Source organism: Nicotiana tomentosiformis, chromosome 6, assembly GCF_000390325.3.
Source record: "Nicotiana tomentosiformis chromosome 6, ASM39032v3, whole genome shotgun sequence".
Classification (NCBI taxonomy): Eukaryota; Viridiplantae; Streptophyta; class Magnoliopsida; order Solanales; family Solanaceae; genus Nicotiana; species Nicotiana tomentosiformis.
The window spans coordinates 84,673,989-84,696,715 of record NC_090817.1 but is presented as its reverse complement, the minus strand read 5'-3'; the positions used below and the strand labels follow the sequence as shown (position 1 = coordinate 84,696,715).

Here is a 22,727-nt window from a genome sequence, read left to right as displayed (position 1 = left end):
CAATGATAATCTTCTTCATCGCTTTATTGCTACTAGAAGGTCCAACTTCTGCATGAGAAGTAGTAGTAATTGGAATAGTAGAGAAGGTGGAAGCAGTCACGGTGGGAGCAGTAGCAGCAACTTCAGGTAGGGGAACTTGAGAATGAACGGGGACTGACACTGGAAGAGAGGCTAGAGGCAACTCTTCAGAAACGGGACCAAAGGCTTCATTATCAAAACCATGGGTAAACAACTGATCAGCAGAATCACAAGGAGGAATATTCATCTCTTCATCGGAAATCACTAATGTAGCACTTTCGGGCTTATCTAAAAGTCTCGAAGGGATTGAACTTGGAGGAGGGGTAGCTTCATCATCGGAAATAACGCACCTCCTAACCCGAGGCCTGCTCACTAAAGAACTCTCTTCCTGTTCTTCTTCACCCTCAGAGCCACGGGAACCATCAACTTTTCTTGTCGATGAAGAGCTCAAAATTCTCTCTTGAGCAAGAGATACAGAAAGTCTTGTAGAAGAAATAGACGCGGGACTGACACGACGAATAGGAAATCCTAACAAAAGAGAAAAGTTTGGTAAGAAGCTCCTAAGCCAACACAAGAGAAAACAAGAAATTGAACAGAAAAGGTACCGTGTGTTTTGACTTTCCAACCAAACCTTTGAAAAAGGTACTTCCAAGACTTTCTCTCCATAGGTGCAACTGACAATAACTTTTCTACCCAAGCACGGAAGTTAGGAATCTCCTCAAAAACTTTCACGGTTGCTGAAAAAGTAGACACGAAATTAAAAGTTTCTTGTTTCAAGAAAGAAAAGAAAAGGTAAAGGAAAAACACTTACGTGCAAAATTCCACTTTTCTGGAAAGGGCATATTCTCTTCACCCACCAAAGCACTTATGGGAGCAGCTACAAAGCGAGCATACCAGCCACAGTCTCTATCATTCTCGGGACTAACCAATACCCTCTTGCTTCTAGCCACAAGTGAAAACACCCATTCATGAAATAATTTGAGGGAATAAAGATGAAGCAAATGATGAAAGATGAAAGGCAGGAAAGCCAAGTTAGATAGGTAACGAAGGCATGCAACAACCTTCCAAACAATATGACCAATTTGTCCCAGGCGTACATTAAAGAAGCGCCAGAATTCATTGATTGCTGGGTCAATGAGTGGTCTAAATCCTAAAGTGAAAGGATATGTATAAATAAAGGAATAACCAGCCTGATATGAGGTTATTCTTTGGTTTGGATCAGGAACTAAAACGGGAAAGTCAGGTTTTCAATTACAGTCTCTTCGAACAAGAGAAATTAAACCAGTGGTAATTTGAGTAGGATAAAGATCGGCACGATCGTGAGAAGCTAAAGAAGAAACTTGATTTCTTATGGTTTCTCGATCAGATGAGAAAGAAAGTTCTTGTGGAATAATTTCATCAACCGTTGGTTCACATATAAATTCACTCGATTTTCTATTTCTAGAAGAAGATCTAGGGGCTAAAGAAGCCCTAGGCGAACCTAAACTACGAAGTCTGCCTCCTCTTCTACTTCTCACATGAGCAGATGAAGGAGAAAGTTTATCAACAATTATGACTTTGCGAGGGTTAGGAGTTGATGATGACATGGTTGTATAAGGAATTAACATAGGAATATGCGTCGAAAAAAGAAGGAAGAATGAAGAATGAAGAAGAAGAACATTGTAGAATGAAGGTTTCATAAAACCTAAGAAGTATGAAAAGTCCTAAAAAACGCTGAGAAGCCACAGAACCAATCATCAAAAGCCACGTGGCATATGCATTTAATGGAAGTGGCATATAACACGTTAATTCTTAATAAAGCACAATGATGCTTGGGAAACGGCGGCAAAGAATTCCCGCCATAAATACATATCACTTACCGAATATTCAATTATAGAATATTCAGTAAGTGGGGGGACTATCTGTATTGGTGGTAAATAAATGATACACGTGGAATTATATTTAACTGACAGAGCATGATACATGGAACAATAAGGAAATGACAACTGACATATTTCATTTAAAAGATGTATGAAGCGCAAGAGGTACGAGGCAAACACCCACGAGATAATGGAGAATCAACGTTCGAACCTAAAACAATTGTTGAAGAGGCACGAGCAGAATGAATCAAGACTGGAAAGAGGGAAGATTCACGGACCTACAATTAATGAAGAAGGGGAATCAGAATCGTTACAAAATCTTCATAGACAGTTACGATTACCAATCATAACAGATAATTAATGCCATTAAAGCTCATAATGATTCCACCATAAATAAGAGAAAACGTTATATTTGTAAACTCCTATATAACGGGGGAGAATCTCATCTGTAAAGACACGTTCTAAGTACTATCGAAATATATTCACTTTCTCTTGCTTATTCAGTGCAATCGATTATTTTTTCTTTTTAGTTACTTTTTATCAACTTTATTTCCTTTTAAGTGAATTACTGAGGAAGTAAAGAATTAGTTGGTTATCAGTAACCCGAGTTATTCTAAAAATAAGCTTTGACTAAAGATTTTATTTTTTGGTTAAACAACCCCTAATAAGGACGCATTACTGATAGTCTGGATTAGACAAGTACTATAAGTTTGAATTCTAACACAAGCAGAAGCCTAATACTCCCTCCGTTTTAATTTATATGAACCTATTTCCTTTTTAGTCCGTACAAAAAAGAATGACCTTTTTTTTTATTTGGAAATAATTTACTTTTATGCAATGATTTATAACCACACAAAATATATGTGCCTCATTTTATATCACAAATTCAAAAAATTTCTTTTACTTTTTAAATTTTGTGTCCAGTCAAATGAGTTCAACGTAAATTGAAACGGAGGGAATACATATTTTAAGTAGAGAAGGAAAACGTGCAGACCTATTATTTATCGAATATCATACCTTGCATTACCAGCTCTCTATTATCAAAAAGAAAAAATATGAGGTATTACATCAATCTCCGAAATGCCACTTAAATATTCCTCCTCCTTACTAGAAACTAGAAAAGTATTCCTCGAACCACCCCCACAAAAGTTAAAATAAAATAATTAAAGAGGAAAGAGAAACTGTAAACGGCCCACAACTCATCAACTTCAGATTGACTGGCGTGAAGAAATCTATGATCTTAAATAACCTAATAAATCCAAATTGAGATCTTGGCGTGCCCAAGTTGACTAAAGCCCAATAGGAGCAAGAAGAGGAACAAACACGTGGATATTTATATGATGCAAAGCTATATACTCGATCCGTTCCAATTTATGTAAACTTTGACTGGACACAGAGTTTAAGAAAAAAATAATTTTTTTTAAAATTTATGGTCCTAAACAAGTCAAAAAGGGGCACATGGTATTTGTGTGGTTATAAAATCTTCTCATTAAGGATACAATTGTAAGTTTAAGCTAAAATATTACCAAATTTAGAAAAGGGCCATTCTTTTTGAAACGGACTAAAAAAAAAATAAGTTCACGTAAACTGGAACAGAAGGAATATATATATATATATATATATATATATATATATATATATATATATATATATATATATATAAAGCCACATAATTAAGTTCATTAACAACGGCTCTTTCTTCCGACTTATGCAATTTGGTGACTCGTGCTACGACTATGATTAGTTATAAAGAACGCAAAAATTACTAACAACTACTATAATTGCGTTTGTCTTCGGCGATTAATCTATTCCATATCAATCTGCATACGTTAATGACTATAACTTGATCATCTTCTTTCCGTCAAATTTACTAATTTGCCGTCTAAATGCCCCCTGCCCCCAAAAGAACAAAGAAGAAAGAGAAATTGTAAACGACCCATAACTCATCAGCTTTAAATTAATTTACTCACACGAAGAATTTCTTTATCTTAATTAGCCTAATTTTAGCTTGCAATCCAAATCGAGATATTGGTAAGTACTAAGTTGGCATCCCAAGTTGACTAAAAGTCTAAAACCCAAAGGAAATAGGAGGAGTGCTAGAGAAAAAAGAAGAGGAAGAAACACGTGCACATCTGTATGTCGCAAAGCTAGAAAAGTCGGATAACTAACTAAGTTCGTCAACAATGTTATACTACTTCCTAGTTATCTTATCGTAGACTCGTTCAACAAGTTAGATAAATTACGGGAAAACACAAATAGTAAATTAATGACCACGATTTGATCATGATTCATGCATCTTCTTAAATATTGGTTATTTGCAGTCTAATTAATACTGACGTAATTAATAATTGAATTTACTGATCAGATGATCATTAATACTTGCCAGACTTCATAATATTAAATGGACAGGCGAATTGGACCTGTATCATTTGTTTTTCCTATGAAATCTTAAGTAAACAAGCAATTAAACTCTATATATATCTTGGTCACATTTTAAGGCAAATGAACATATAACAATAGGTTTCTTAGTTCTCTTTCTCTTTTCTCCCCCCAAAAGAGAGTTGAATGGAGGTCAAATAGATGAGTATGCAAAGTCAACTAGTCTAATGACATGGCGATTAAAAAATTTGACGAACCAAATGTTTGTAAGGTGCAGTTTTTATGCAACTATATAGGCGCCTATGCTCGTGAATGGGTCGATATGATTGTTTACCTGAAAATGGATAGAGTTAAATTTGTACGTAGTTCTAAGGATATGTGGTATAACTTGACACAAATCGTAAGAATGAATAGAAATATCGAGTGTTGACTGTAGAGAATGAAAAATAAGCAAAGTTGGAAAGAAGATGATTTATGGATTAAGCAAAATAAATCAATTTATGAAGCTAAAAAAGGATAACTCTTCAATATGTGAGTGTATGATATCTCAGTTACAATGTATGCCAAACTTGGTCATAATGGGGGATCCTACTTTAAATATAATTAAAAATACATAGTGGGGAACCCATGATAAATTAGTTTTTCCCTAATTCCCACCGAGATTCTCTCCTTTAGTGCGACTGCAACAGCTCTTGTCTATGAGCTCGATCTTGATCGGAATCGATATTGGTCAGTTTTCAGTTTTAGAGCTCGATGCGGGTTTGAGGTCGATGCTGACTCGGGGTCCGGTAATGACTTGGGCTCGGTATTGGTTGGCCTCTGACCCTTAAGCTCGATTCCATCACATCTCATCATAGTTCGATTCGGATCCGAGCTCGATAATGACTTCGAGCTCGGTCTTTGACCTGTACCTGAAATTTGAAGCTCGTTTGTGCCTTCTTCGGATCCCATCTCGATATTATGAAGACTTTTTTCGGTCCATTATGTTCTCATCTTGATCAGACGTACGAAGGCCGAAATCAGTTTCGATCGTATACAATGTTGCTTACCTTTAATAAAAGGACAAAAAAAAAGGAAAAAAAAAGACGCACAAACTTGAGTTCATCGCATTTTACACATCTAATGTATGCTTTCTTTCGTGATTAATTTGAATGTTATAATTTTATTATTTTGTATGAAGGCAAAATAGAAAAAATATAAAGAAGAAAGAAAGATACAGTGCAAATATATAAGTCAATCTAATATTTTCTCTTGTTCGTAATCGTCGTGCCTCAATTCTTGTTTTCCTTCCATAGCTGGCATATTAAGTGGATCTGTGCCTCCTTAAGTACTATCCTAATATGTATTATTATCGAACGAAATACACGTGGTACTACATCAATCTCCAAGATGTTAACTTAAACATTTTCCTCTATTTTAATAAAGATAATTCCCCCATCCCCATACCTAATTTTTTTTAATAATGAACAAACAAAACGGAAGAAGAGTTGTGAACGACAATAAATGATCATCAACTTTAAATTGACTCACGTGAAGAAGTCTTTCATCTTAATTAACCTAATTAGCTTGCTATTCAAATCGAGATTTAGCATACCAAGTTGACCAAAACACAATAAAATAGGAGGGACAAGAAGAGAAAGTAAAACGTGAACATTTGTATGACGCAAATCTAGATAAAGCCACATAATTAAGTTCATTAAATTAAATACGCCATCCATTTCCTACTTGTGTTACTGTTGACTCATTCTACAACTGAGATTACTTATGAAAAACACAAATATCAAAATCTGTTCACATGTACGTAAATACATTTTGCACGTTGATTTGAAAATTAAAATTTTGAAAAAATTGGATATTATGTGTTTGCTTTTAAAAATAGAATTTAACTATTTGAAACCAAAATCAGATTATTTTCGAAACTAAAACAGCCAAAACTTTGTTTTCATTTGGTATCAAAGGAAAAATCTAATCATTTCGATTATCAACAGTGCATTAACTCTAATATTATGATCACTTTCATCCGAAACTTCTCTCATCATTGGTTTTAAGTTAATTATATTTTACTCCGCTTTATAATGTTCAAATATTCTTTTTGTGCAATACCTTTCGTTTATGTTATTCTTTTTTCTAAATGTAAATTGTTATTTATATTCTTCCACTATTACTTTTTTCTGGTCCATTACTATCTTTTCATTTACTGGTACGATATTATAATATTCTCGTAAGGGGGTGGAATTAATATACTAAAATTTAAGTTGTAGTTTTGCGAAATAGTAGAATAGAATTTCAGTTCTTATTTTTGAAAAGATTCAACTTTAATAAGATTATTTTAAGAAAAACACATTTCCCTTAACGAAAACTAATTTATTTTTCTAAAGTTCCATTTCGAATTACATTTGTAGAATCATATTTTCAACATCTTTACTGAAAACTAAATTCGATTTTCAAAATTTTTATTATGAATTCTAAGTATATTTTAAGGATTCATCATAACTAATTTTACGCCGTCAACTTACTCTAACTCTCTTGCTTTATTGAGGCTTAGACGATATTCCAACAATTCGGTCACTTTTCGAAAATCAAATTCTCAAACTTAAAGTTTTTGCACGTGAGAAATGCTGACAGAGGAAAGGACTGCGCCAAATTATTGAAAAGATAATGTCAACAGATTCCCTAACCTTTAAAAAAAGGACGAAAAGCAAAAGAGAGCCACAAAACTCATGAGTATAAAGGCAACATGTGCTCTGCTTTGACTAGAGATTTGGTAAATGTGATTTGCAAGCGATTTTCTGTTACACTAAAACAAATTTGAGAATATGTTGGAAGCAGATGTATATTGTTGACTGTATTTCTTCATCAATCAGACTAACATTATATTCATTTATTAGGAATAGAGCAGGAATTGGAACGTGAATAGAAATTAACCTCCCCTCTGATAATAGAATCTGGAAGTTAATATGGTTTATCATTTCGTAGTAGTTAAATTCAAACTCCTTCGTTGCTGATGACAACTCTCTCATTTGCACTGGAATTGCGAGCGTCCTTAGTGCCATACTCCAATTTACCACTGGTATATATTCTTTAAGAATAAATAGGACTTACACATATTATTAATAAAATTTAATTAACTTAACTCACTTAAAAAAAGGATAGGACGACATTTATTTAATGATATTTTATAATAAATGTCGCATACTTTTCCGACATTTTTTAATATACGTCATAAAAAACGTGACATTTAGTAAAGAATATCTAGAATATTGTGACTTTTAACTTTAATATCATATTATAAGTCGGTAATTAGTGCCAAACGTGGTAATTTCTCCACATTTATTTTCATTTGGCAAATCATATATTAAATTAATAAACCTAAAAATTCCCATTAGAATTTTCCCCCATCCTTTACTTTGTCCCCTGCCGTCGCCCGTCGACCCAAGCAAAGAAGCCGGAAAACCCTACCACCATTATCAGTTGGATGGAACCCCAGTAGGACAAGTTCGTGGAATCCCTTTAACTGTGAGTCTATATTTCGATTGTTAAATTCACTGCTTGATTTCCCCTTTGTTTTTTTTCTTTTCAACTAGGGTAATAACTATAAATTTTAAGATTTTTAATCGAGTTCTTCAGTGTGTTAATGTGACTTTCTCGCTGGCGATTCGTCCTCTGCTGGTGCGTTTCCACTCGTTAGCTTCTTCTCCGCCTCTAATGCCTTATGCTTACGATTTTAAGGTTCTTTTCCTGCAAAATTGGTACTTTAATTTCTTGAAATCTTTTGGATACTTTTATTAAGCACTTTCATGTCTCTGCAAGATACTAGTTTGGAGTGCTCAATGGAAGTTAAAGTTTGTTTCTTAATTTATTTTTTGCTTTTAAATCCAACTTAATTTTGTTTTTGAATAAGGAATTAGGTCAATTTCCTTTCGTTTTCCATGAGTGCTGAATATTATTAAGTTTTTCCTCCCAAAGAAATTCACATGCTTGATTGCTTTGTTGTAGGTCAGTTCCAATGTAAAAGATAATCAATGTTGTCAGGTTCTTGCTAAACATGAGGTAACTCTGGTTTCAGATATGAATGCTTCTTTTCCTCTTTTTTTTTTTTTTTAAATACATAAGCAATGTGAAAATAGTTTGTCATACTAAATTAGTAGGAGATTGAGATTCATAGTTAATTTGGTAATATATGAAGCAAGTCGTTTCAATATTTATGTTTCTGAAGCATTAGTTACCTAAGTCTCAGGTATGGTTGGAACAGTAGGGGGCTTCTCGAAATTTAATTCAAATCTTAAACTTGCTCTCACACCAAAAAGCATTTACCATATATTGGTAGGTAAGATTGCATTATATTCTTATATATTAGAACAATCGTTTAGTCTGGTAGAATAACTTATTCCGATGATCATTCTCATCCGCGCAGGCCAGTCAAAAGGATCATCTTCTTTCAATTAGGATAGGTGAAATCTAGTTTGCATCACTCATTACTCAAGACAGTACTATCCTGAATGATTAACACTAAAATGCACTACTAACAACATTACCGTGCAGATGCTCAAAAAGAGTTCCCTTAGGAGCATACTCGAAGTTCTCATCCATGTCAAAGGTTTATTACCTTCACAATTCAATGAGATTAACAAAATTCTTGTGGTTCACTTGTGAAAAGTTATCAATGTATGATGCATATTAGCTGAATATCATACAAGCTCTGAAATGTATTTTTGAAAATGAAAATTCTAAAACATGCTACAAACACTCCTCTGACTTGACAGCTAAATTTCCAGTTATTCAATAACCATCATCAGTACTATAGAATCAAAAAATGTTTGGTGTACATGCAGAACTTGACAAAGAGAATTTTTCCTTCTTGTTGCATTTATTTTTACTAAACAAATATGTGTTCAAGCATCTTTAACTTGCCATGTTCTAACTTTATGGAATAGGTACACATTTGTGGCTCGCTTATTCTGGAAAACTTGAACTTCATTCCCCCCCTCCCCCTCCCCCTCCCCTCTTTTTCGATTAGTAAGTTTCTCACTCATTTTTTTCCTTTTTGCGTTTATGATGGAAGCTCTTAAGCTACACAAATTGTAACATTGCATGTGATACCATTTGCGATATAATTTCTTTAGAGGTAGCCTGCTAACCTTTTTTATCCTTATGTTTTTTATTTCTAATTTGCGCCTTTATCTTTAGTTTGCTGTCAGGGGTCTCTTTCTCATTTTCATCAGAAGTTGATATGCAAAAATTAGAATCAAAAAGAGAAATTTCCCGTTGTGAAAAGGGTATGGCTATAGAGATTCCAGTTGCCGCTTTGTATGAAGGCTCGCCAAGTGACCAACAATGTGATCAGTGTTCTTGTAGTCTGCATTGGAGTTTTTAATTGCTAGCATTCTCAGCTTTTTCTAAAGCTGCATTAGGAGAAAATGTTGTATTGCTTGAGAAACATTATTTAATGGTGTTATGAGATTTTTAAAAATAAAGTATGTAAGTGACTCTTTTGTTTTTATACAAAATTCTTTTCTGGTGTATGACTTGTGGGATCAAAATTATATGAATGATTATGGTATAAGATTAGAATTTATTATTTTTTTTAGCATCTAAAATGAAGAAAAAAAGCTATTGATTAATTGGAGGTAATTTCCCGACGTTTTTATGTATGTGTAGCAAGGATGGGTATGATTTGCCGCCGTTTTTTTTTGTATGTCGCAACTAGAATAAGTTAAAACTCAAAATTTGTGACATTTGTAAGAGTCGTAAATAAATGTCACTATTTATTTGCCTACATTAATGTAAATGTCGGAAAATTCCCGACTTTAAAATTTACGACATTTGATTCGAAGTGTCAAATAAATGTCGGCAATTCATTTTGTGACATTTATGTGATTTAAAATGACGTTTAAAAAATGTCACCATATCGTAACTTTCTTGTAGTGAGTGCTGCAATACATTAAATAATATATGTAACAACATAGCTGCACCAACATCATTTACATAACCCCAAAATCGATAGTACACGTCATAAGTTTTTCTAAGAATAACTGGAAATAACTAGTACATCACTGTCCCGGAATAATAGTAAACAATGAAAATAATACACAACAGAGGGTGACTTCGGGGCCTGCGAACATCGAGTAGGCATGCCTTGAAGTCTCCAGCCGCGCAAATATAAGTCTCAAAACCAACTAGATCAGAAGTACCTGGATCTGCAAAAAAATGTGCAGAAGCGTAGCATGAGTACACCACAGCGGTACCCGGTAAGTATCAAGTCTAACCTCGGTAGAGTAGTGACGAGGCCAGGTCAAGACACCTACCAGACATGTAAACCTGTGCAGGATATAATATAAAGCTAACAATGGAAAGAACTTCAATGTAAGACCAACAACAGAAAGATCACAAATTTACAATCAACAGTGAAATAATAGAAGCACAAATGGAAACAAGTAGCAACCAGGTAATAAAACAACAACATAGTTAGAATACAAATGAAATATAGATGAATTCAAGTAAGGAGAACCGATGGCAACTCAATCAATCAAATCGTTCCTAATGCACGAAACACAACAAGCATTACCCGAGGTAAAACCGTTATGTTATCAACAACTCAATAAGGTATGAGATAATGACTCTGCGTAGTAAATTCATCTTAAAAATAAATTTACCAAGTAACCACGGAAGCACAGATTGATACATTGAAGTAATACAATGGTTCACGTAGGATCCATTACTCACACACGACACAACAACAACAACAAGTACAATACACACAATCGGTTGCGGCGCGCAACCCGATCCCACTGTATCATCATTTATCAATATCATAATCGGCCTCCCTTATTCCACCATATTATCATTAATCAATATCAAGTATCACATATACAATCCGTTGCGGTGCGCAACCCGATCACACTGTATCATCATTTATCAATATCATAATCCTCCCTTATTCCACCATATCATCATTTTCAAAAATAATTAATGCATACACAAATCGTTGCGGCGCGTAACCCGATCCAACCATATCATCATTAATCAATATCATAATCCTCCCTTATTCCACCATATTATCATTATTAGTACCGTTGCGGCGTGTAACCCGCTCCCCAAGTGATTGTAGGCTATAACCTTATATTTTAGTCTCTTATTGCACTCTAATTCACTGCACTGTATTCATGTTTGGGCTTTAATTGATGATATTTTGTACTTATTGTGTGTTTTATGCCTTGTATGAGTGATTCCGAGCTATGTAGATGTTACATAATGAATTCGAACTATTTGGAGCTTTGAAGTGTGAGTAAAAGTCCAAGGGATTAAGCCGGGATCGCGTTCGGGGGGTCGAAAACCACATCTGGATATCAAAAAGCGAGGAAAATTCCGTACTCTGAGAAAAGCCCACTGACGCGGTGCTTGGGGAACCGCGGCTGCCCATTTTTCTGTTGTCTGTCAGAAATCAACTCTCTAGATTTTTCCACTAATGCCCCGCATGGCGTGTCGCCCCATGCGGCGCGCGTGTGCAATATTTACAGAGTAATTTTCCTATTTCGACTAGGAAAAGGTGATTTCGTCTAGGCCCAATCCTACTTGGTATAAATACATAGAAAAATATTATTTTCTGAACTTTTGACATATTGGAGACCTAAGGAGGCTAAGGAGGAGTTGGAGAAGCAAAAGCACAAGGAGTTCATCATTCAATCCTCACTCAAGACCCGAGTTTGGATCGTTTTATATTTTTCTTTACTTTAAACATATTTGTGATGAATTGCTCCATATCTATAGAGTAGTTTCCATTAGGGTTTGATGGATTTGGTGTATTAATATTTTTTTTGTGAATTATAATTCTAGTTTTATGTATTGAAGTATTTTTGGATGATTTAATTGTTGCATCAATATTCACTAGTTCATGTAATCGAGAGAGGCATAACTTGTGATATCTTTGCATTATAATATTGGTCGAGTTTATTAATTCTTCTTAGTAATCGAAAGAGGCTAGTTGAACATTGATTAAACCTAGTTAGGACGATAATCGAGAGAGGTTCTCCTAAAGACCAAGCCACTACGCATTCTTGCATATCTTCACGTGCTTAAATAGGTTCATCTTGTAAGGTTACAACTTAATCGAGAGAGGAGTTTTTGTTGAACGTTTGAACTAATAATTGAGTGAGTTCGAGAGACTCACTTGAACATTAGGAGTGAATTATCTAGAGTTAGAGCCCAAACAATTATCTTGCACCTATCTTATCAACACTTATTTTCTCCCATAGATAACTTCCTTGCTTACCTTTGTTACGATAGTCATTAGTCAATAGATTTAGATTCTTAGTTAATTTTAGTTATTAATCGTATATATCTCAAGTGTTGATTTTCTTGGATAACAATCAAGATAGAAACTACGAAAATACTGTTTAACTCCAATCCCCGTGGATACGATATTATATTATACTATCTTTGACTAGCGAGCATAATTTAAGTGTGTGTTCCGAGCATAATTGAAATTATTTTCTCTTGCATTGTTTGATGTATTTAAGTCATATTTGGCTAGATTGAGCCGAGCAGAGGTGAATTTATGAAGAAAAAGCTAATTTGAGTATTGATTTGGCCAAATTGAGGTAAGTGTCTTGTCTAACTTTGTGTGGGAAAAATTACCCCTTAGGTTTTGGATTGATGGTACTATTTGAATTATGTAAAATGCGTGTACACGAGATGCCGAGTGTGTACACGGGCTTATATGTGGTATTTGACCGGCTTAGACTATTATGCTACTTCCATGCATTTAATTGAAGTTATTGTTTCATATTACATCTTTTGTTGTTAGGTTTGCCCTTACGTACTTTACTTGAAGTTGTTAGTCTATGTTCTATTTTTCATTTGCCGTGCACCCTTATATGCTTTTAATTGTTTATTGCAATTACTTGTTGAATACATGCCTTGCCTGTCACATGCCTTCATTGTTAATTGATTCTCAGAAATTGTGTCTTAGTTTATGGATTGTCATTTCTTGTCATTTCAATTATGCTCGGAACCCACACTTAAATTATGCTCGCTAGTCAAAGATAATATAATATAATATCGTATCCATAAGGATTGGAATTAAATATTATTTTCGTAGTTTCTAGCTTGATTGCTATCCAGGAGAATCAACAATTGAGATTTATATGATTAATAACTAAAATTAACTAAGAATCTAAATCTATTGACTAATGACTATCGCAACAAAGGTAAGCAAGGAAGTTATCAATGGGAGAAAATAAGGGTTGATAGGATAGGTGCAAGATAATTGTTTGGGCTCTAACTCTAGATAATTCACTCCTAATGTTCAAGTGAGTCTCTTGAACTCACTCAATTATTAGTTCAAACGTTCAACAAAAACTCCTCTCTCGATTAAGTTGTAACCTTACAAGATGAACCTATTTAAGCACGTGAAAATATGCAAGAATGCATAGTGGCTTGGTCTTTAGGAGAACCTCTCTCGATTATCGTCCTAACTAGGTTTAATCAATGTTCAACTAGCCTCTTTCGATTACTAAGAAGAATTAATAAACTCGACCAACATTATAATGCAAAGATATCACAAGTTATGCCTCTCTCGATTACATGAACTAGTGAATATAGATGCGATAATTAAATTATCCAAAATGCTTGAATACATAAAACTAGAGTTATAATCCACAAACAAATATCAAACACCAAATCCATCCAACCCTAATGGGAACTACTCCATAGATATGGAGCAATTCATCACAAATATGTTTAAAGTAAAGGAAAACATAAAACGATCCAAACTCGGGTCTTGAATGAGGATTGAAAGATGAACTCCTTGTGCTTTTCCTTATCCAACTCCTACTTAGCCTCCTTAGGTCTCCAATATGTCAAAAGTCAAGAAAATAACATTTTTTCATGTATTTATACCACGTAGGGTCGACCCCAGACGAAATCACCTTCTCCTAGGCCGAAATAGGAAAATTACTCTATAACAATTGCACAGGCGCGCCACATGGGGGGACGCACCACGCGGGGAATTATTGGGAAAGTCCAAAGATTTGATTTTTGACAGACAGCAGGAAAATGGGCAACTGCGGCGCCCCACGCACCGCGGTAGTGGGCTTTTCTCAGAGTACGAAATTTTCCTCGCCTTTTGATATCTAGTTGTAGTTTTCGACCCCCGAACGTGATCCCGGCTTAATCCCTTGGGCTTTTACTCATACTTCAAAGCTCCAAATAGCTCAAATTTATTCCATAATATCTACATAGCTTGGAATCACTCCTACAAGCCATAAAATACACAATAAGTACACAACACCATCAAATAAAGATCAAACATGAATAAAGTGCAATGAGTTAGAATGCAATAAGCGACAAAAATACGAGATTATAGCCTACCATCAACACACCACACTTAAACCATTGCTCTTCCTCGAGCAATCATACTACACTTCATATAGACATAACATTTTTAAACAACTCTCATAACTCATCACACCAAGAATATTTAAAACATATTAAGTACAATACCGTAACATCCTAGCTTCAAGATTTGACTCAAAAGCACCACGCAATATTTATAACCCGCTCATTTATTCTAACACAGAGGTCAACAACATTACTTTTCCTTCATGAATCAAGTGCCCTCACACAACAATAGAGAGTAGTTCCACACACAATAAAGTTTAAGGACAATTAGGAACTCAAGATAGAAAGAATTCACTCACTCTCAAAAATAACATTCATAGGCCACAAAAGATGTACCATCGGCTTTCCCGTAGTGTACTACTCTACTAATTGAGCTCATTCAGTCAAGGATCAAGTGGGATACATTTAGATATAAGAGTGACTACACCTCCCTAAGCACTTTAATACATATATTTCATTATTCAAAACCCCACACTTATGTCAAACCAAAACTCCACCTTCACATCAATATACATTAACTCCCTACTTCTTTAAACACAATTACATCAAGAGTCACCACTATCAAAGAATATATTGCACAATAATACACTTAATGTTTTTTTTTTCAATTCAAGTGACTCTTACCTTTTCTTTTCAAAACAGTGCACCTTTCTTCTTATTTCATTAGTTCAATTTAAAAGACAACCCAATCACCCCACACTTCAACTTTTTCAAAGTTCATAACAAATTCAAGTGCTCACGAGAGGTAAAAGTTTAAATAGAAGGTCAATTCGAATAAATGGGTAAGGCTTGTAATGTGGTTGCCAAAGAAACAGGATTACAAGCTCAAAAGGGTTAACTAAGATACATAACAATTAGGTGGGTAAAAGCTTATAACTGGCTCAACAAAGAAATGCTTATATCACTTCCAAGACTGAACAAAACTACTATTTCGCTTTGCAAACACACGGGGCAAGTTCTAGACATCAAATGCAATGCACAGAATACACAAAACCTAACACACACATGGCACATAACTCACTCAAGATCGGAATCATTAAGACACTCTAGTCAAAGCAGTTAATCAAAGTTAAGATCATACAATTTAAGGTACTTATACGAGAGCCAAAAACTGAGCCTAAGCATCACAACTAAAACGCTTACTATCCTCAAGGCATATACAATTAAGAGATATTGCTTTCAATTCAAATCATAGCACAATGTCTCCTACTCCTAATAAAAGTAAAAACTAATTACACCCAGTTCAAACAAAATCCTTGAAAAAGAACCACGACACAAAGAAAAACTAAGGGGTAATTATTACACTACCTAACAAAAGAAATTTTTTTTGTATTTTTTCTTTCGACTTTAATCCCTCAAGAAACCTGTCGGTGATATCCATCGTCGGGAAAATCGAAATTTTTTCAATTTCTTTCTACTACAACAAACAAAACTAACACATATACATACAACATACAATTATCCCACACCCCACACTTCAAGTTGTGACATATCCCCATGGCATACAATTAAAAAGTATAAGGTAAAGGAAACTTCCCTGAATATCTAGTCGGGATCTGAGTCGAACTCGGGATCTATTCCTCGCCTTCGAACTAATGTGCACATCCATGCAGACAGCTTATTCTCCGCCTTCTTGGGGTGCACCCCACACTTATCTTTCTCACTCGCCGCAACCTTCTCTTTTGAGCCTTTCACTTTCCACTCAACACTTGCAGCTGGCTTCTCCCTTTTCACCTCCGTTTCTACATTCATCTTGAAAGTAACAGTCTCCTCACCCACTCTAAGCATGAGCTTTCTCTCGTGTATATCTAATATTGCTCTACCCATTGCTAAGAATGGTCTTCCTAAGATGATGGGGACCTCCTTGTTCTCCTCCATATTCACCACTATAAAATCTACAGGAAATATGAACTTATTTACTCAAACTAAGACATCTTCCACTATTCCCTCGAGTATCAGGGTCATTTGGTCTGCTAGCTGCAAAGATATTGGCACTGACCATATCTCTCCAATCTCCTTCTATGGTTTCCTATAAATAGATAGAGGCATTAAGTTAATTGAGGCACCAGAATCACATAAAGATTTATCAAAATTAATAGAGCCTAAAGAAAAAGTATAGTAAAACTCCTTGGATCTCCACACTTTTGTGGGAGTTTGTTTTGCAATATAGCACGTAATTCTCTGTGAGCTTGACCACTGAGGTCTCTTATATCTTTCTTTTTTTTTGTCAGGATTGCCTTCAAGAATTTGGCATAAGCTGGCATTTGGGAGAGCACTTCTGTGAATGGCAAATTTTCATTAACCTGTTTCAGCAAATCCAGAAATCTCTCAAATTGCTTGTCCAACTTTTCTCTATATAGCTTTTGAGGAAAAGGTAGAGTAGGCATATGCTCCCTCTCATTAGATTCATCCCTTCTCGATTTTTCTTCCTTCTTCTTCTTCTTCTCAGTTTTATTGGGCCTTTTTTCTTCTTGTCATCATCACTTTTCAGCTGCTCCCCACTTTCTTTTGTAATAGTCACATCTTTTTGGATTGGGGTGGGATCTTTCAACACTTGCCCACTTCTCAAGGTCACAACATTCACTGTTTCTTTGGGATTCATTTTAGTGTCAACGGACAGAGAACCTGGGACTCTCTCAGATAATATTGTTGTAATCTGTCCCACTTGTATCTCCAAGTTTCGAAAACCAGTGCCCAATTCTTTGATAGCTTCCCCGTGAGCGTCTAACCTTTCATCTGTCTTGATAATGAAGGCCTTCATTAGATCTTCTAGACAAGGCTGATTGGACTATTGAGGCTGCAATTGCTGCCTCTACTGATTTTGGAAGACTGGAGCTCCTTGTACCTGATACACGGCAGCTGCATGCCCTGGAGCCTGAGCGGTAGGGGTCTGTGCTCCCCCTCCCGCCTGAGATGTGGCTGGGTCTGCTAGAAATAAACCAGCCAAAGTCATAGAATTTATGAACCGTAACATACAACCCATGAATATCGGTGCAGACATGAAATCCATCGGGGCTGGCTCTGCTACAGGCACCTCGCCCTGCTCCTCAATAATAGGATCCTCTGCTGGATCCACTGGTGGCATGACCGGAATAACTCTAGGAAACCCTCGTCCTCTACCACGACATGGACCCCTCCCCCGGCCTCTGCCTCGACCTCTAGCAATAGGGGAGTAGATCCTCCATGATCGGGTATATCTGCCGCACGCGTTCTCACCATCTGTGAGAGAATAAGAGAATGATACTTAGCACAATATCATCTGCATGATAGGAGATGAAGAAAAGAGTAGTTTCCTAACACCATATAGCCTCTCGAAGATAAGTATAGACGTCACCGCACAGATCCGCAAGAATCTATTAGGCCTTCTCATAACTTGTGAGACCTACGTGAACCTAGTGCTCTGATATCATGTTGTCACGACCTAATTTCCCTACAGGTCGTGATGGCGCCCAACGTCGCCGCTAGGAAAGCCAATAGTGATCTAGCCATACATCTAATTCTTTTAACATTTTAGAAATAGTTGACTCTTAATTGTTAAATAAGTAAGAGGTGAGAAATTTAATAAAATAAAGTGTAAACAATTATAAGAACAAGTGTGGTGAAATAATTGCTCAAAAATCATCAAGTGTGTACTAGCAAATTTTTCAAGACCTGGTGTCACAAGTGTATGAGCTACTTGTAGAATATACAAAATACTAAACTACTGTCCGAATGGAATAGACAGAAAATAAAAGCAAAAGAGAAACTCCAGTGTTGCAGGATGGACTCGGAAAACAGCTCACCACGAAGTCTCAAAGTATCAGGGGTGTGCATCGGGATAACCACCAGATGCACCTGCCTCAGAACCTGCACGATTAGTACAGAAGTCTAGCGTGAGTACATAAACAACATGTACTCAGTAAGTATCCAGTCTAACCTCGAAGAAGTAGGGACGAGGGGTCGACATCGACACTTACTATGGGCTAACAATAAAATACCGAAGTTCTAAATAAGCATAGATCATATAAATAATAAATACAACTTAGTAACAAACAGTGAATAACAATTTTTCCACTAATAATAAATTCCAAATCGATTTCTGTCATTAAGTAATTATAACCGCTCAAGCCATAGAATAATATCGAATATAATTAGGCTTCGAGGTCGTACGGCCCGATCCAGAACATATACTGTGTGCACTGTCGAGGGTCGAACGACACGAACCATAGATGTATATATTAACCTGCCGAGGCGAATGGCCCGCTCCTATGAGAGTAGAGGAAATTTAACTCGCTCGTGGAAATACTTGCGACGTGAGTGAACATAAATTTCTCAGAGTTATTATAAAATTCTTCAATTCTTCCCAAACATGAGAAGTCTAAACTGGAGACTTTAAATCTAAAAATCCTTGATCTCAACTCTATTTAAGACGGCATGATGTAAATCTAAGACTACCTGGACACCGCATGGATTTAGCTACGCACAGACTCTCGTCACCTAGTGCGTACGTAGCTCCCCACACAAGTAATTCACAACAAATACACCTAAGGGGATGAATTCCCTCTTACAAGGTTAGGCAAGAGACTTACCTCGTTCTCAAGCTCACTTCCGATCCACAAATATGCTTGCTAAACGACCCAAAACTAGTCAAATGTTGTATAATTTAATCAATACATGTTCAAAAGTTCATAATTTAACTAATTGAGTAATTACCCAACCCAAATTGGAAGATTCATAAAATTCACCCCGGGCCCAAGTGCTTGGATTCCGAAAATTTTCGAAGAAAATCATTACCCATAACCTTACGAACTCAAATATATAATTTTCATCCCATTCCATAATCATTTTCGTGGTTAAATTCTATTTTTATCAAAACCTATGTTTTTCATCTAAACCCAAAAGTTTTCACAAATTTACATGTTAAAATCTACCCATAATCTATATATTTAACTTACGTTAGATAGAAATTAGTTACCTCAAATAGCTAGTGGAAACCCCTCTCTAAGAGCTCCAAAAATCGCCCAAGGAATGCAATAAATGAACCCAAAATGTTTGAGTCCTGACTTAAATGAAGGTTCTGCCCAACAGAACTTTCGCATCTGTGGAACTTGGTCCGCTTCTGCGAAATTCCACAGGCCCAGCGCTGGCCGCTTCTGCAGACGGGACCCCGCTTCTGAAGACGGTGAAGCGCATTTGCGGCCTCTGCACACCTGCGGGTGATCCATCACAGAAGCGAGGCAACATTTGCGTGTGATTCTCCGCTTCTGCTAACCACTGGCCAGTTGCCCTAAAGCCTCTTCTGCGGCAAAATCCCGCATTTGCGGGCTCGCACCTGCGGCCAAAAGCTCGCAGGTGCGAGCACACTAGAACTGGTGCACTGGCAGCCCTTTTGTCCTAATTCAATCCTTGCATCATCCGGATTGCACCTGAGGCCCCCGAGGCCTCGTCCAAACATACCAACAAGTTCGTAAATATGAGACGGACTTGCTCGATCCCTCGGAACTCGAAAAACAACACCAAAACTAAGAATCGTACCCCAAACCAATTCGAATCAACTTATGAACTTCAAGTTCTTCCAACTTGCTCCAAACGCGCTGAACTATACCTAAACTACTCGGAATGACAGCAAATTTTGCGTGCAAGTCTTAAATCATCATACAGAACTATTCCCAGGCTCGGAATACCAAACAGACCTCGATAACACCAAAACCTACTCCAAACTAAATTTAAAGAACTTTTAAACCTTCAATAAACCAACTTTCAACATTAAGCGCCGAAACACTCCCGGGTCATCCAAAACCCGATTCGAACATACGCCCAAGTCCAAAATTATCATACGAACCTATTGGAACCGTCAAATATCGGTTCCGAGGTCATTTACTCAAATGTTGACCAAAGTCAAACTTAGCCTTTTAAAAGCCAAACTAAGGAACCAAGTGTTCCGATTTCAACCCCAACCCTTCCAAACCCGAATCAACCATCTCCGCAGGTCATAAAATAATAAAAGCACATACGGGGAGTCTTATTTAGGGGAACGGGGATCTAGAAATCAAAACGACCGGTCGGTTTGTTACATTATCCACTTCTTAAACAAACGTTCATCCTCGAACGGGTCTAGAATCATACGTGGAGTGCTGAACAGGTATGGATATCTGCTCCGTATGTCCTTCTCGGCCTCCCAAGTCGCCTCCTCGACTGGTTGGCCCCTCCACTGAACCTTTACCGCAAAAATCTTCTTGGACCTCAACTGGTGAACCTGTCTATCAACAATGGCAACTGGCTCCTCCTCATAACCCATGATCTTATCTAACTGAACTGTGCTGAAGTCTAACACATGCGACCTGTCGGCATGATACCTCTGGAGCATAGACACGTGGAAACTAAAATGAACTCTCGATAGACTGGGAGGCAAAGAAAGCTCATAAGTAACTTTCCCAACTCGTCTCAACACCTCAAATGGGCCTATAAACCTTGGGCTCAACTTGCCCTTCTTCTCAAAACTCATGATTCCCTTCATCGACGAGACCTTCAAGAGAACCTTCTCGCCTACCATAAATGACAAATCACGCGCCTTCTGATCCGCGTAACTCTTCTGTCTGGACTATGCTGTGCGAAATCGCTCCTGAATTAACTTTATCTTTTCCAAGGCATCCTTTACCAAATCAGTACCATATAACTTAGCCTCGCTAGGCTCAAACCATCCGATGGGCGAACGACATCGCCGACCATATAAAGCCTCAAATGCAGCCATCTCGATGCTGGACTGATAACCGTTGTAGTAAGAAAATTTGGTCAAAGGCAAGAATCGATCCCACTGCCCTCCGAAGTCAATCACACATGCTCTAAGCATATCCTCTAAAATCTGAATTGTCCGCTCTGGCTGTCCGTCGGTCTGCGGATGAAACGCTGTCTTGAGCTCTAATCGAGTCCCCAACTCACTCTATACTGCCCTCCCAAAATGCAAAGTAAACGGAGGGCCTCTATATGATATGATGGAATTAGGTACACCATGCAACCGAAAAATCTCCTGAATATAAATCTGGGCCAACCTCTCTGAAGAACACGTGGTCACCACTGGAATGAAGTGTGCCGACTTGGTCAACCTGTCGACAATGACCCAAACTGCATCAAACTTTTGCAAGGTCCACGGCAACCGAACTACGAAGTCCATAGTAATACGCTCCCTTTTCCACTCAGGTATAGTTATCTGCTGGAGTAGGCCACTTGGCATCTAATGCTCATAGGCAATTTAGGCACGTCACTACATACTCAACTATATTATTCTTCACTCGCCGCCACCAATAATGCTACCTTAGGTCGCGATACATCTTCGTAGCACCCGGATGAATAGAATACCGAGAACTATGTACCTCCTCTAGGATCTTCTCCCTCAAGCCATCAACATTAGGAACACAAAGGTGACCCTAGAGTCACAGAACACCATCCTCACTGATAGTAACCTCCTTGGCACCACCCTGCAGTACCGCCTCTCTAAGGACCAACAAGTGCGGATCATCAAACTGGCGAGCCTTGATCTTCTCGTATAGTGAAGACTGGGCGACAACGCATGGAAGAACTCTACTAGGCTCGGAAATATCCAACCTCACAAGTCTGTTAGCTAAGGACTGATTGTACAATGCTAATGTCCTCTCCTCTGCTGAAATGAATACCAAACTACCCATACTCTCCGCCTTTCTGCTCAAGGCATCCACAACTACATTAGCCTTGCCCGGATGATAAAGGATGGTAATATCGTAATCCTTTAGTAACTCAATCCACCTGTGCTATCGCAAATTGAGATCCCTCTGTTTGAATAAATGCTGTAAGCTATAATGATCGGTGTAAACCTCACAGGACACCCCATAAAGATAGTGCCTCCGTATCTTGAGAGCATGAACAATCATGACCAGCTCCAAATCGTGTACAGGGTAACTCTTCTCGTGGGGCTTCAGCTGACGTAAAGTATATGCAATAACTCGCCCATCCTGTATCAATACACAACCCAGGCCAACGCGTAAAGCGTCGTAATACACAGTATATATCCCTGAACTGGAAGGCAACACTAACACTGGTACTGAAGTCAATGCGATCTTG

At 37.1% G+C, this 22,727-nt stretch overlaps 1 long non-coding RNA gene across 1 annotated transcript; it reads left to right on the top strand.

The window, feature by feature from the left end:
• Positions 1-7,499: 7,499 nt before the first annotated feature.
• On the top strand, positions 7,500-9,778 carry LOC104099626 (uncharacterized). Its single transcript, XR_011408713.1, has 3 exons — positions 7,500-7,772; positions 8,253-8,306; positions 9,444-9,778. It is a non-coding gene; the product is annotated as an uncharacterized lncRNA (long non-coding RNA).
• The last annotated feature ends 12,949 nt before the right edge of the window (positions 9,779-22,727 follow it).